The sequence below is a fragment of the Eumetopias jubatus genome, unplaced genomic scaffold (genome assembly GCF_037043125.1).
Source record: "Eumetopias jubatus isolate StellerSeaLion01/CBP00866 unplaced genomic scaffold, mEumJub1_p1.0 scaffold_14, whole genome shotgun sequence".
NCBI classification, from domain to species: Eukaryota; Metazoa; Chordata; class Mammalia; order Carnivora; family Otariidae; genus Eumetopias; species Eumetopias jubatus.
Genome location: NW_028274820.1, coordinates 91,423,763 through 91,438,065, shown reverse-complemented (window position 1 = coordinate 91,438,065; position 14,303 = coordinate 91,423,763).

The following is a 14,303-nucleotide window of genomic DNA, read 5'->3' as shown; positions in this document are numbered from 1 at the left end:
GGCTAACCCATCCCCCTACCCTCCTCCCCTCTAGAACCCTCAGTTTGTTTTTCAGAGTCCATCATGGATTTCAAAGTACATGGAAGACAGTCACATAACCCCCCCATCTGTCAATGCACCTATCATTAACTAAAGTTCCTTGTTTTGTGTTTGTTTTCCTTTTAAGATGTACATACAATGAAATGCATAAATCTTCAGTGGACATTTGTTGAGTTTTGACAAATATATATATTTGGGTAACTTATCCTTTCTCCACTGAATTGTGTTTGCACCTTTGTCAAAAATCAGTTGACTATATTTGTGTGGATCAATTTCTGAGCTCGCTATTCTATTACATTGATTTATGCATCTCTTCTTCACTGATACCATGCTGTATTGATTACTTTATCTTTATGGTAACTCTTGAAATTGGTCATTTCTATCTGCAACCCTTTCCTTTCAGGTTGGAGAACTTCTGTCAACACCACTTCTAGTTCAGGTCTGTTGGTAACAGATTCTCTTGGTCTAATCTAAAACTGTCTTCATTTTGCATTCATTCTTGAAGGATAATTTTTTCTCGATAGAGAATTCTGGGTTCACAGTTTGCCATTTTAAGCTCTTCAAAAATTTTGTTCTAATGTATTCTAGCCTCCATTTCTTTCTAACAGGAAGTCAGTAATGACTTGAATTGTCATTCCACTTCCTAAAATGTGTTGATTTTCTCCAGCTACATTCAAGGTTTTCTCCTAATCTTTGGTTTTCCACAGTTTATATTTTGCCTAGGGATGGTTTTCTATGTAGATATCCTGCTTAAGTTTCTCTAAGCATCTCAAATTTGTAAATGTCTTTCAACAAAGTAAAAAAGCAAATGGCCATTATTTCTGCCCCATTCCCTCTCTCTCTCTTATTCTCCTGGGACATGAGTTATACTTATGGTAAAGGTTTTCATATATTGCCACATGTCTCTGAGGCCCTGTTCTTTTTAAAAATATTTTTTCTCTGGTCTTCAAATTCACTAATTTCTATTGATCATTCTTCAAATTCAAAGACTTTCCTGTCATCTTCTCTTTTTACTTAAGGTGATCCAGTGAATTTTTAAAATTTCACATATTGTAGGGGGGCGGAGCAAGATGGCGGAGGAGTAGGAGACCTGGATTTCGTCTGGTCTCAGGAATTCAGCTGGATAGGGATCAAACCATTCCGAACACCTACAAACTCAACAGGAGACTGAAGAAAAGAATAGCAGCAACTCTCTGAACAGAAAAGCGACCACTTTCTGGAAGGTAGGATGTGCGGAGAAGTGAATCCAAGGCGATATTCGGGAGGATAGACGGCGGGGGAGGGGGCCTCCCTGGCCGCTTCTGGCAAGTGCTAGAGCCGCGGAGCACAAAATGGGAACTTTTAGAAGCCGGATCCACTGAGGGACGTCACTCCAGTGGCTAAGTGGAGGGTGGAACCCTCGCGGGACAGTGTGGTCTCAGGACCCTCGGGGTCATAGAAAGACCGGGGGAGCCTGAGTGCGGCAGAGCTCCCGGGTATCGGAGCGGGGAAGCCGGCTGCAGAGACGGAGCCGAGGCGCGGGCTCTCAGCTCGGGGTGGCCATAAACTGTGATCCGCGGCCCAGTCGGGCCACTGCTCCTCCAGCAGGGACCCAACAAGCGGCAGAGCCGGGGAGACTCCCCTCCCTCCCCCGGGAGGAGCGGCGCGGGAGCGCACCGCAGGGATCTGCTGGGTTTGGAGACTCCGCACGGGGTCAGGTACCAGAGATAGAAACTCTGGGTCGCAGGCCGGGTGAGCACGGAGTGCGGCCGGAGACCGGGGAGACGGGAGTGACTGCTTTTCTCTGGGGGCGCACTGAGGAGCGGGGCCCCGAGTTCTCAGCTCCTCCGGGTGGAGATTGGGAGGCCACCATTTTCACCCTGGTCCTCCAAACCTGTACCAGAGCTTGCAGGGAACAAAAGCTCCCAAGAGCAAACCCGAGCAGCTTACTTAGCCCGGACCACAAGGGCGGGGCAATTCCGCCTCCGGCAAAGACATTTGGGAACCACGGCAACAGGCCCCTCCCCCAGAAGATCAGCACGAACAGCGAGCAAGCCAAGAACAAGTTTACCGATCGAGGAGAACAGGACAACTCCAGCGCTAGGGCAATACTGCACATAGAATTCATGGCTTTTTTTTTACCATGATTCATTAGTTTTTCAAAGTTAATGTTTTTAACTTTTTTTTTAATTTTTCTTTTTCCCCTTTTCAACCAACATCTTATCAATCCCTTTTTAAAAAAATTTTTTTATTTTTCATTTTTAGAGTCATATTTTATCCCTTCATATTAGATACCCTTATTTTTGGCATATATATATAAGTTGTTCTCGCTGTAAAATTTTGAGATACAGTTTCTTCTAACAGATCAAAATATACCCTAAATCACTAGTGTATGGCTTTGTTCTACTCTCCTGCCTGATCACATTCTCTCCCTTTTTTTTCTCTTTTTTTTAAATCTTCTTCTTTCTTTTTTCAAATAACTTCTTATCAATTCCTTTTATAAAATCTTTTATAATTTTCATCTTTACAGTCATATTCCATCCCTTCATTGTATCAACCCTTATTTTGTACATATATAAGTCTTTCTTCCTTTAAAATTTTAGGAGGCACTTTTTTCTAACAGACCAAAATACGCCCAAAATCTAGTGTGTGGCACTGATCTATGCACTAGCCTGATCATATGTGATCATATTCTGTTTTTCTTGTATTGTTCTGTTTTTGTTTTTATCTTTTTCTTTTTTTTCTTCCTCTTTCTTTTTTCTTTCTTTCCCTTTCTTTTCCCCTGGTTTCAGGTCTTTCCTGATTTGTATAGAGTATAGTTGCTGGGGACGTTGTTAACCTGTTAGCATTTTGTTCTTTCATTCATCTATTCTCTTCTGGACAAAATGACAAGACGAAAAAAATCACCTCAGCAAAAGAACAACAGGTAGTACCAAAAGCCAGGGACCTCCTCAAAACGGACATTAGTACAATGTCGGACCTAGAGTTCAGACTCATGACTTTAAAGATACAGGCTGGGCTTGAAAAAAGCATGGAAGTTATTAGAGAAACCCTTTCTGGAGAAATAGAAGAACTAAAATCTAACCAAGTTGAAATCAAAAAGGCTATTAATGAGGTGCAATCAAAAATGGGGGCACTAACAGCTAGGATAAATGAGGCAGAAGAGAGAATCAGCGATATAGAAGACCAAATGATGGAAAATAAAGAGGCTGAGAAAAAGAGAAACAACTACAGGATCACGAGGGCAGAATTCGAGAGATAAGCGATACAATAAGATGAAACCACATTAGAATAATTGAGATCCCTGAAGAAGAAGAAAGAGAGAGAGGGGCAGAAGGTATATTGGAGCAAATTATACCAGAGAACTTCCCTAATGTGAGGAAGGAAACAGGCATCAAAATCCAGAAGGCACAGAGAACCCCTCTCAAAATCAATAAAAATAGGTCAATACCGCAACATCTAATAGTAAAACTTACAAGTCTCAGAGACAAGGAGAAAATCCTGAAAGCATCTCGGGAGAAGAGATCTGTAACCTACAATGGTAGAAATATTAGATTGGCAACAGACCTATCCACAGAGACTTGGCAGGCCAGAAAGGACTGGCATGATATCTTCAGAGCACTAAACGAGAAAAATAGGCAGTCAAGAATACTATATCCAGCTAGGCTGTCATTGAAAATAGGAGAGATAAAAAGCTTCCAGGACAAACAAAAACTAAAGGAATTTGCAAACACGAAAGCAGACCTACAAGAAATCTTGAAACGGGTCCTCTAAGCAAAGAGAGAGAGCCTAAAAGCAGCATAGATCAGAAAGGAACAAAGACAATATACAGTAACAGTCATCTTATAAGAAATACAATGGCACTAAATTCCTATCTTTCAATAGTTACCCTGAATGTAAATGGGCTCAATGCCCCAATCAAAAGACACAGGCTATCAGATTGGATTCAAAAACAAGACTCATCGATATGCTGTCTGCAAGAGACTCATTTTAGACCCAAAGACACCCCCAGATTGAAAGTGAGGGGGTGGAAAACCATTTACCATGCTAATGGACACCAAAAGAAAGTAGGGGGTGGCAATCCTTATATCAGACAAATTAGATTTTAAAACAAAGACTGTAATAAGAGATGAAGAAGGACACTATATCCTACTTAAAGGGTCTATACAACAAGATCTAACAGTTGTAAATATCTATGCCCCTAACATGGGAGCAGCCAATTATATAAGGCAATTAATAACAAAAGCAAAGAAACACATTGACAACAACACAGTAATAGTGGGGGACTTTAACAGCCCCCTGACTGAAATGGACAGATCATCTAAGCAAAAGATAACAAGGAAATAAAGACTTTAAATGACACACTGGACCAAATGGACTTCACAGACATATTCAGAACATTCCATCCCAAAGCAACGGAATACACATTCTTCTCTAGTGCCCATGGAACATTCTCCAGAATTGATCACATCCTAGGTCACAAATCAGGTCTCAACTGGTACCAAAAGATTGGGATCATTCCCTGCATATTTTCAGACCACAATGCTTTGAAACTAGAACTCAATCACAAGAGGAAAGTCGGAGAGAACTCAAATACAGGGAGGCTAAAGAGCACCCTACTAAAGAATGAATGGGTCAGCCAGGAAATTAAAGAAGAATTAAAAAAAAAAGTTCATGGAAACCAATGAAAATGAAAACACAACTGTTCAAAATCTTTGGGATATATCAAAGGCAGTCCTGAGAGGAAAGTATATAGCAATACAAGTCTTTCTTAAGAAACAAGAAAGGTCTCAAATACACAACCTAACCCTACACCTAAAGGAGCTGGAGAAAGAACAGCAAATAAAGCCTAAACCCAGCAGTAGAAGGGAAATAATAAAGATCAGAGCAGAAATCAAGGAAATAGAAACCAAAAGAACAGTAGAACAGATCAACGAAACTAGGAGCTGGTTCTTTGAAAGAATTAACAAGATTGATAAACCCCTGGCCAGACTCATCAAAAAGAAAAGAGAAATGACCCAAATCAACAAAATCATGAAGGAAAGAGGAGAGATCACAACCAACACCAAAGACATACAAACAATTATAAGAGCATATTATGAGCAACTCTATGCCAGCAAATTAGATAACCTGGAGGAAATGGGTGCATTCCTAGAGATGTATCAACTACCAAAATTGTACCAGGAAGAAATAGAAAACCTGAACAGACCTATAATCACTAAGGAAATTGAAGCAGTCATCAAAAATCCAACAAACAAAAGCCCAGGGCCAGATGGCTTCCCAGGGGAATTCTATCAGACATTTCAAGAACAATTAATACCTATTCTCCTGAAACTGTTCCAAAAAATAGAAATGGAAGGAAAACTTCCAAACTCATTTTATGAAGCCACCATTACCTTGACCCCAAATCCAGACAAAGACCCCATCAAAAAGGAGAATTACAGACCAATATCCTTGATGAACATGGATGCAAAAATTCTCACCAAAATACTAGCCAACAGGATCCAACAGTAATTAAAAGAATTATTCACCATGACCAAGTGGGATTTATCCCTGGGCTGCAAGGTCAGTTCAACATCCGCAAATCAATCAACGTGATACAATACATTAACAAAAGAAAGAACAAGAATCATATGATCCTCTCAATAGATGCAGAAAAAGCATTTGACAAAGTACAGCATCCTTTCTTGATCAGAACTCTTCAGAGTATAGGGATAGAGGGTACATACCTCCATATCATAAAAGCCATCTATGAAAAACCTACAGCGAATATCATTCTCAATGGGGAAAAGCTAAGAGCTTTTCCCCTAAGGTCGGGAATGCGGCAGGGATGTCCACTATCACCACTGCTATTCAACATAGTATTAGAAGTCCTAGCCACAGCAATCAGACAACAAAAAGAAATCAAAGGCATCCAAGTCAGCAAAGAGGAAGTCAAACTCTCACTCTTTGCAGATGATATGATACTGTATGTGGAAAACCCAAAAGACTCTACCCCAAAACTGCTAGAACTCATACAGGAATTCAGGAAAGTAGCAGGATATAAAATCAATGCATAGAAATCAGTGGCATTCCTATACACCAACAAAAAGACAGAAGAGAGACAAATTAAGGAGTCGATCCCATTTACAATTGCACCTAAAACCATAAGATACCTAGGAATAAATCTAACCAAAGAGGCAAAGGATCTGTACTCAGAAAACTATAAAATACTCATGAAAGAAATTGAAGAAGACACAAAGAAATGGAAAAACGTTCCATGCTCATGGATTGGAAGAACAAACATTGTGAAGATGTCAACGCTACCTAGAGCAATCTACACATTCAATGCAATCCCCATTAAAATACCATCCACTTTTTTCAAAGAAATGGAACAAATAATCCTAAAATTTGTATGGAACCAGAAGAGACCCCGAATAGCCAGAGGAATATTGAAAAAGAAAAGCAAAGCTGGCGGCATCACAACTCCGGCCTTCCAGCCCTATTACAAAGCTGTCATCATCAAGACAGTATGGTACTGACACAGAAACAGACACATAGATCAATGGAACAGAATAGAGAGCCCAGAAATGGACCCTCAACTCTATGGTCAACTTATCTTTGACAAAGCAGGAAAGAATGTCCAATGGAAAAAAGACAGTCTCTTCAACAAATGGTGTTGGGAAAATTGGACAGCCACATGCAGAAGAATGAAACTGGACGGTTTCCTTACACCACACACAAAAATAGACTCCAAATGGTTGAAAGACCTAAACGTGAGACAGGAGTCCATCAAAATCGTAAAGGAGAACACAGGTAGCATCCTCTTCGACCTCAGCCACAGCAACTTCTTCCTACAAACATCACCAAAGGCAAGGGAAGCAAGGGCAAAAATGAACTATTGGGATTTCATCATGATAAAAAGCTTTTGCACAGCAAAAGAAACAGTCCACAAAACCAAAAGACAACCGACAGAATGGGAGAAGATATTTGCAAATGACATATCAGATAAAGGGCTACTATCCAAAATCTATAAAGAACTTATCAAACTCAACACCCAAAGAACAAATAATCCAATCAAGAAATGGGCAGAAGACATGTGCAGACATTTTTCCAAAGAAGACATCCAAATGGCCAACAGACACGTGAAAAAGTGCTCCACATCGCTCGGCATCAGGGAAATCCAAATCAAAACCTCAATGAGATACCACCTCACACCAGTCAGAGTGGGTAAAATTAACAAGTCAGGAAACGACAGATGTTGGCCGGGATGCGGAGAAAGGGGAACCCTGCTACACTGTTGGTGGGAATGCAAGTTGGTGCAACCACTCTGGAAAACAGTATGGAGGTTCCTCAAACAGTTGAAAATAGAGCTACCATATGATCCAGCAATTGCGCTACTCCGTATTTACCACAAAGATACAAATGTAGGGATCCGAAGGGTTGCGTGCACCCCAATGTTTATAGCAGCAATGTCCACAATAGCCAAACTATGGAAAGAGCCAAGATGTCCATCGACAGATGAATGGATAAAGAAGAGGTGGTATATATACACGATGGAATATTATACAGCCATCAAAAGGAATGAGATCTTGCCATTTGCAACGACATGGATGGAACTGGAGGGTGTTATGCTGAGTGAAATAAGTCAATCAGAGAAAGACATGTATCATATGACCTCACTGATATGAGGAATTCTTAATCTCAGGAAACAATCTGAGTGTTGCTGGAGTGGTGGCGGGTGGGAGGGATAGGGTGGCTGGGTAATAGGCATTGGGGAGGGTATGTGCTTTGGTGAGCGCTGTGAATTGTACAAGACTGTTGAATCACAGATCTGTACTTCTGAAACAAATAATGCAACATATGTTAAGCAAAAAGAAAAGGCAGAATATAGCAGGAGGGGAAGAATGAAGGGGAGTAAGTCAGAGGGGGAGACGAACCATGAGACACTATGGACTCTGAAAAACAAACTGAGGGTTCTAGAGGGAAGGGGGGTGGGGCAATGGGTTAGCCTGGTGATGGGTATTAAAGAGGGCACATTCTGCGTGGAGCATTGGGTGTTATGCACAATGAATCATGGAACACTACATCAAAAACGAATGATGTAATGTATGGTGATTCAAAAAGCAATAAAAAATTTAAAAAAAACTAATGATGTAATGTATGGTGATTAACATAACAATAAAAAATTTAAAAATTTTTCACATATTGTATTTCTCAATTGTAGAATTTCCATTCATTCTTTGCTATTCTTTTTACTTCTCTGCTAAGACTCACTTAAAAAAAATCATGATGAGCATATTTTCTTCACGACCTTGAGCAACATTCTAATGGCTGCTTTAAAATCCTTGCCTGCAAATCCCAGCATCTGGCTCATTTCGGGTTGGCCTTTATTTATTTTTTTCCTCTTAATAATGAAGCAAATTTTCTGATTCTTTGTATGTTAAATAATTTTAGATTGTGGATTGCTAGATTCTGTTTTATTCCTTTAAAGATATTTTTGTTGTTAAGTTTGTAGATGATAGCAGGTAATGAGCATGAGAGGCCTCAAACATCAAACTCTTTCTTGGAGGACAGTTTCAATCTAATCCTTAAGTAGGCTGCATGGAATCTGCTCCAAACAGTCATGTTTCAGGGGTCAGTCAGTTGGGATGTGTTTATAGGCAAACCTTTAGGCTCCTTCCCTCTGGTTTCATCAGTTTCCTGAGGCTGTGCTGTCTAGAAGTTTGACCTCTGATTCCATGGACCAAGAAGACTTCAGGTTTTCTCTCACAGTTTTAGCATCCTACATCTATAGAGCAAACTGAGCCTTCACCTAGTTCATGAGCTGTGAAAATGGGAATTCAGCCAGTGTCTTCCCCTTTATCAAAGCGCTGGTTCCTCCACAGAAACTACGTGAATTTGGTTGTTCTCAAGAGTCTTCTGGTCATTGGTTTTGCTTTTTTGTTTTGTCTTATTTTTGTCTCGACTTTACACTTGTTATCTGAAGAAGGATCAGTCACATGGGAGCTTACTCAGACATTATTAGAAGCAAAACTCAACAATTCATCAATATTTATTGAATTAAACCTTAGTCTGGAAACTCAAGGACAGAGATCTTTATTTATTTACTGGTATATCACAAGTGCCAAGAATCATGGATGGTATATTTTAAGTACTCAATAAACACTTGTTGAATAAATGAAGACATGAATATACAATTTTTTTAAAGATTTTATTTATTTATTTATTTGACAGAGAGAGAGATAGCGAAAGCAGGAACACAAGCAGGGGGAGTGGGAGAGGGAGAAGCAGGTTTCCTGCCAAGCAGGGAGCCCAATGTGGGGCTCGATTCCAGGACCCTGGGATCATGACCTGAGCCGAAGGCAAACGCTTAACGACTGAGCCACCCAGGCACCCCAGATGAATATACAATTAACAGGGACATTTTCCATGTACCTTAACTGACTATCTCAGAAATTGAACACATAATCAAAAGGAGCATAGCCCATAATCTCTTTTCAAAACTGACAACTGTTAACATTTTGTCATATTTGCTTTTCGTATCTTTTTAAATTAAAGGATCATGAAATTAAATGTAAAGTAGAAGATCCCTTACCATATCGACTTCTTTTACCCGAACTTTGGATTCCAGTATGTATATCTTTTGATCTAAATTATGGAGAATTCATTAATCTTTCCAATTTCCAAAAGGAGGAAAGGAACATAAAACTCAGGGCATAAGAAGTGGTTCTTCTAGAAGAGTTCAGTAGGCAAGTAAGTTAGAAAAATTCTATATTCAACAAAATACAACTTGATGGAAAATCTTCACAGAGCTAGTACATGTTGTAAACCATTAAGGATAGTGTATGCTACATAGCACTTCCCAACCATCTCTGACCTTGGAACGCTGTCCTAGATCATCTCATGGGACTACTTCTCCCTGTAACTCACTTTGGGGAAAGCTAATATGAATAGTCCCATATTTCTGATGCAAAAACTTAGGCATGAGAAAGTCATCCTTTGATAGAGTGAATCAACATCCTATCTCTCCTGTTCCCCAGATGGCATATTCTCTCCTTCCCCCATTGAGCCTGGATTTCATTTCTACCTTTCCATTACATTTGCCTTAAGTAAAGTCAGCCATCATCCTTGGCTATTTACATGTTGATCCACACATAAAAGAGAATAAAACAGCAAAGCAGACTGGAGGAATGATTAAGAACCTGGAGATATAAAAGGCATTTGCTTTCAAGAGGATTCACCCGGCACACAGAACTTTCTTTCATGATTAAATTCTTTTTGAAATCCTAAATCAAAGGCGCAGCCTATCAGAGAGCTAGGAAATCCATAATGAAAAAAAAAATGTCATTGATGAGAACCGTTTTGTTATTATACTGAGTGCTTTTGACAGCATTCGCTGCCTAAGCACATGAGGGAAACTGCAAACCATGCTGAATGTTTTCTGAATATTTTCTTTCTATACAGAATGCTACAATGAAGTGCCCAGTGAGCGAGAAAAAGAGAAATAAAACACAGTTGGCAAAGTCACAGCAAGCAGAATTAATGCCTCTGCACCACAGCCCCAGCATCTCTAGCTCCCTAAGGGGATTGGTGAGAAACTATAGCTTTTGTTCAGTCCTTTCAGAACTCTATTAATTTTTTTGTGCTTGGCTAAGTCAGGACTATATAGGGGACAGGCAAGGGGCAGGACAAATCCATTTTTGAAACTCTTCAATCAAATCCTAAATAGGCACCAGTAATATTCAAGAAGTAACAACCATGAGAGAAAGTGTCCATGTTCTGTTCAGCTGAACAGAATAAGGCTAAAATATAGACCTGAGTCGCTGTATCATCAGAGCCCTACAGTCATTCAGTTATCTAGCTAAAGTAAGAAGTTAGAGAATACAGGCTGTCTTGAAAAGTTTGCCATCTGGGAATACAAAACTCACATGATATTTTTATGAATACATATCACAAAGTAAAAATAATGAGCAAGTCGAAATCAAACGATGTCAGTATTGAGGAGGTGCCGCCATTTATGAGTAGAGATTGCGCTCAGAAAAGAAGAAAAAGTGTTCTAAATGCTGTGAAGCTGGGAAGGTGATGGGCATGTGGGGTGTGGGAGAGAAAGAAACAAGACTGCTTTCATTTACTCATCAACTTTAGGTAAGCATGTTTGATAAGCCAGGCATTAAGGTGGAAACTGGAAAATGAAACACAAACCGCCCTCAAGGAATCTACAACACAGTTGGGGGGAAATATATGTCAGTTACCAGTGTGGTATCATGGTGTGGGTGCTATTTGTGGCAGACGTGAGGGATCTTTAACCCAGACCAGTAGGTGAGGGAAGAGGGGGCACTGACAGGAAAGGTGGTCTCCAGGCTGAGTTGTGAAGGACATGTCAATAAGAATTAGCCAGAAATCACAAAGGACGCGTTCACAAGGAGGAGAGAGCCAGCTCTGCAAAAGCTTGACGTCAAAAAGAAGCGCTACACAGGGAGGAGAGCACCGCCCAGGCGGAGACCCCAACAGTTCCGAGACCTGTGGCTGGAGAGGTGAGCGAGCCCAGAGCATGGGAGTCTCCTCTCCTGGATTCATCCCTACGCAGAACGCTGGGCTCCATGAAAGGAATTAAGAAGTGCAGTCAACCCTGATCCTTAATAAATTCATTTCACAAAATTCCAGACATATTGAACAGACTCAACGAGAACAAGAGCCCATTTAATAGGACCCGAAGACTCTGCCAGGATCAAAGGACTAAAGCAAAAAGATGAAGGGTGAAATTCAGACATTAGCCCTCCCCATGGCTGCAGCAAAGGACACCCTGGGCAGCAGAGGGGAACGGCAGCCCAGGGCACTAGATTCAGGAGGTGCTCCTGGCTGCTGACTCTTGGAAAGCAGAAGTGGACAGAAATCGGGGTGAGCTTTGGCTTCTTTTCCAATCATTTCCATCCCCCCTTGGAGTTCCATCCATTCTCCCATCGCTAGTGATTCATAGGATGTTTTTCTGATCAAGTTGACTTCCACTGAATAAAGAACTGAATCTATGACAAACTACAAAAGGCTTCCTACTCTGTGTCATTTATCATCATTTTTTTTCCACTGTGGCAAAGAGTTGTGGATGTGAAAAACAACCAGCCTCCAGCCTGTGCATATGTACTAAAAATGTTTCACTACGGTAGCATTTCTGCATACCAGAATCACCTGGAAACTTTTTAACAATACCAATGCCTGAGCCTCACCCCAGAGATTCTCACTCGATGGGTTTGAGGTACCTGGGAATCACTGATTATAATGTACCTGCTAGGGGCGCCTGGGTGGCTTAGTTGTTAAGCATCTGCCTTCAGCTCAGGTCATGATCCCAGGGTCCTGGGATCGAGCCCCGCATCAGGCTCCCTGCTCGGCAGGAAGCCTGCTTCTCCCTCTCCCACTTCCCCTGCTTGTGTTCTCTCTCTGTCAAATAAATAAATAAAATCTTTTTTAAAAAAATAATGTACCTGTTAAAGGTTCTAAGAAATCCAATTATAGACATCAAGGTTGACAGTGTATCATCTAGAACTTCCTCCATTTATTTCACTGTGGGACCCACAAGTTTTGGCAGAGTACTTATGAACATCTAACAAAACACTAAACTTCGGCAAAATATAATTTGAGTAGTGCTAGTCTTTCTTTTAAAGAAATAAATGCCCAGGATTAATGGTGTACATTTAGGGCTTTATATTTACCATCAATCAAAGCATCAGTCAATGAAAGAAGCCTGGGCTTTCATTAATCCTCCTCATTTAGGTGTAATTATTTTAAGACAAATGATAAATAAGCAATCATGAAGATTTCCCTCTTCTGCAGGAGACTGCCTCTTAAAGAGAATAAGAAGCCCACTACCCCAAAACTCTGTCTTTTGCTTAGCCAACCGAGCTTCAGAAACCATGCTCCAGGATAACCTCAGCAAATGTCTTAATAATTTACAGCTCCCCCTCATTTTTCTTATGACCCGTGGGCCCAGGTTTGTAATCCACAAAATATCTAGTCCATGTAAGTAACTTAATAAATATGAAATAAAGCCTTTGGAGGCAGGTCATATGTGGCAGTGGAAATAGCATTCCCTCCTGAAACAGCCAGACCTGTGTAAATCACATCTCTACTACTTATTAGCTTTGTGTCTTGGGGCAAGCTTACCTCTCTAATTCCAAGTTTGGCCAATCAAGTGACGATGCCTGACATATCTAATTTCCAGGACTCATAGATTAAAGGTCATGTGTGTGACCTGCCTGACCTGTGGTGCCCTACAAATATTTGTGGATTCTTCAAATGATTTCTAAAGTAATGATGTAACTATTTTTTAATCAGAAATTGATTTAACATTTTTTCAGGGTGTAATGTAAGGAAAGGTTTAAAATAAAGCTATTTCCTCTGTTCATAGGTCATTTTCAAAAAAGTATGCATTCTGCTGGAAATTGAAACATCTATAGCCCTCTGCTATAGTGAAGGTCATAGTCATACTCATGAATCCTCGATCTTCTGTTCCAGGGCAGATATTAACCATGAGCTCCTTTATATTTCTGTTCACACAAGCATATTAATGTCAGAGGACAAGTGTATACAAAGAGGTTTGGGGAGCCAAATATGAAGTGATTGATAAAAACACATATTTTATGGCTGCTTTTGGGGCACATTTTCAAGCAAGAATATTGACAAACCAGAGAAACCAGGGGATGGTTCCAATGAAGAACTAATACTCAAAACTGCCCAATCTCAGATGATTAGTTCCTTGGATAGACGGCTATGATGTTTTATTCATGTTCTTAGAGACCAAATATGAAATAAACTGAGGTGTAAGTCTAGTGGGTAAGGAATTCTGTCTCACATGGAAATATACTATTTATTAAATATTTAATACTACTGGGGGGCGGAGCAAGATGGCGGAGGAGTAGGAGACCTGGATTTCATCTGGTCTCAGGAATTCAGCTGGATAGGGATCAAACCATTCTGAACACCTACGAACTCAACAGGAGATTGAAGAAAAGAATAGCAACAACTCTCCGAACAGAAAAGTGACCACTTTCTGGAAGGTAGGACTGCAGAGAAGTGAATCCGAGGCGATATTCAGGAGGATAGACGGCGGGGGAGGGGTCCTCCGTCAGTCGCTTCTGGCAAGTGATAGAGCCGCAGAGCACAAAATGGGACCTTGTAGAAGTCGGTTCCGCTGAGGGACGCCGCTGCAGTGGCTAAGCGGGGGGTGGAACCGTCACGGGACAGTGTGGTCTCAGGACCCTCGGGGGTCACAGAAAGACCGGGGGTGACTGAAGTGCGGCAGAGCTCCCAGG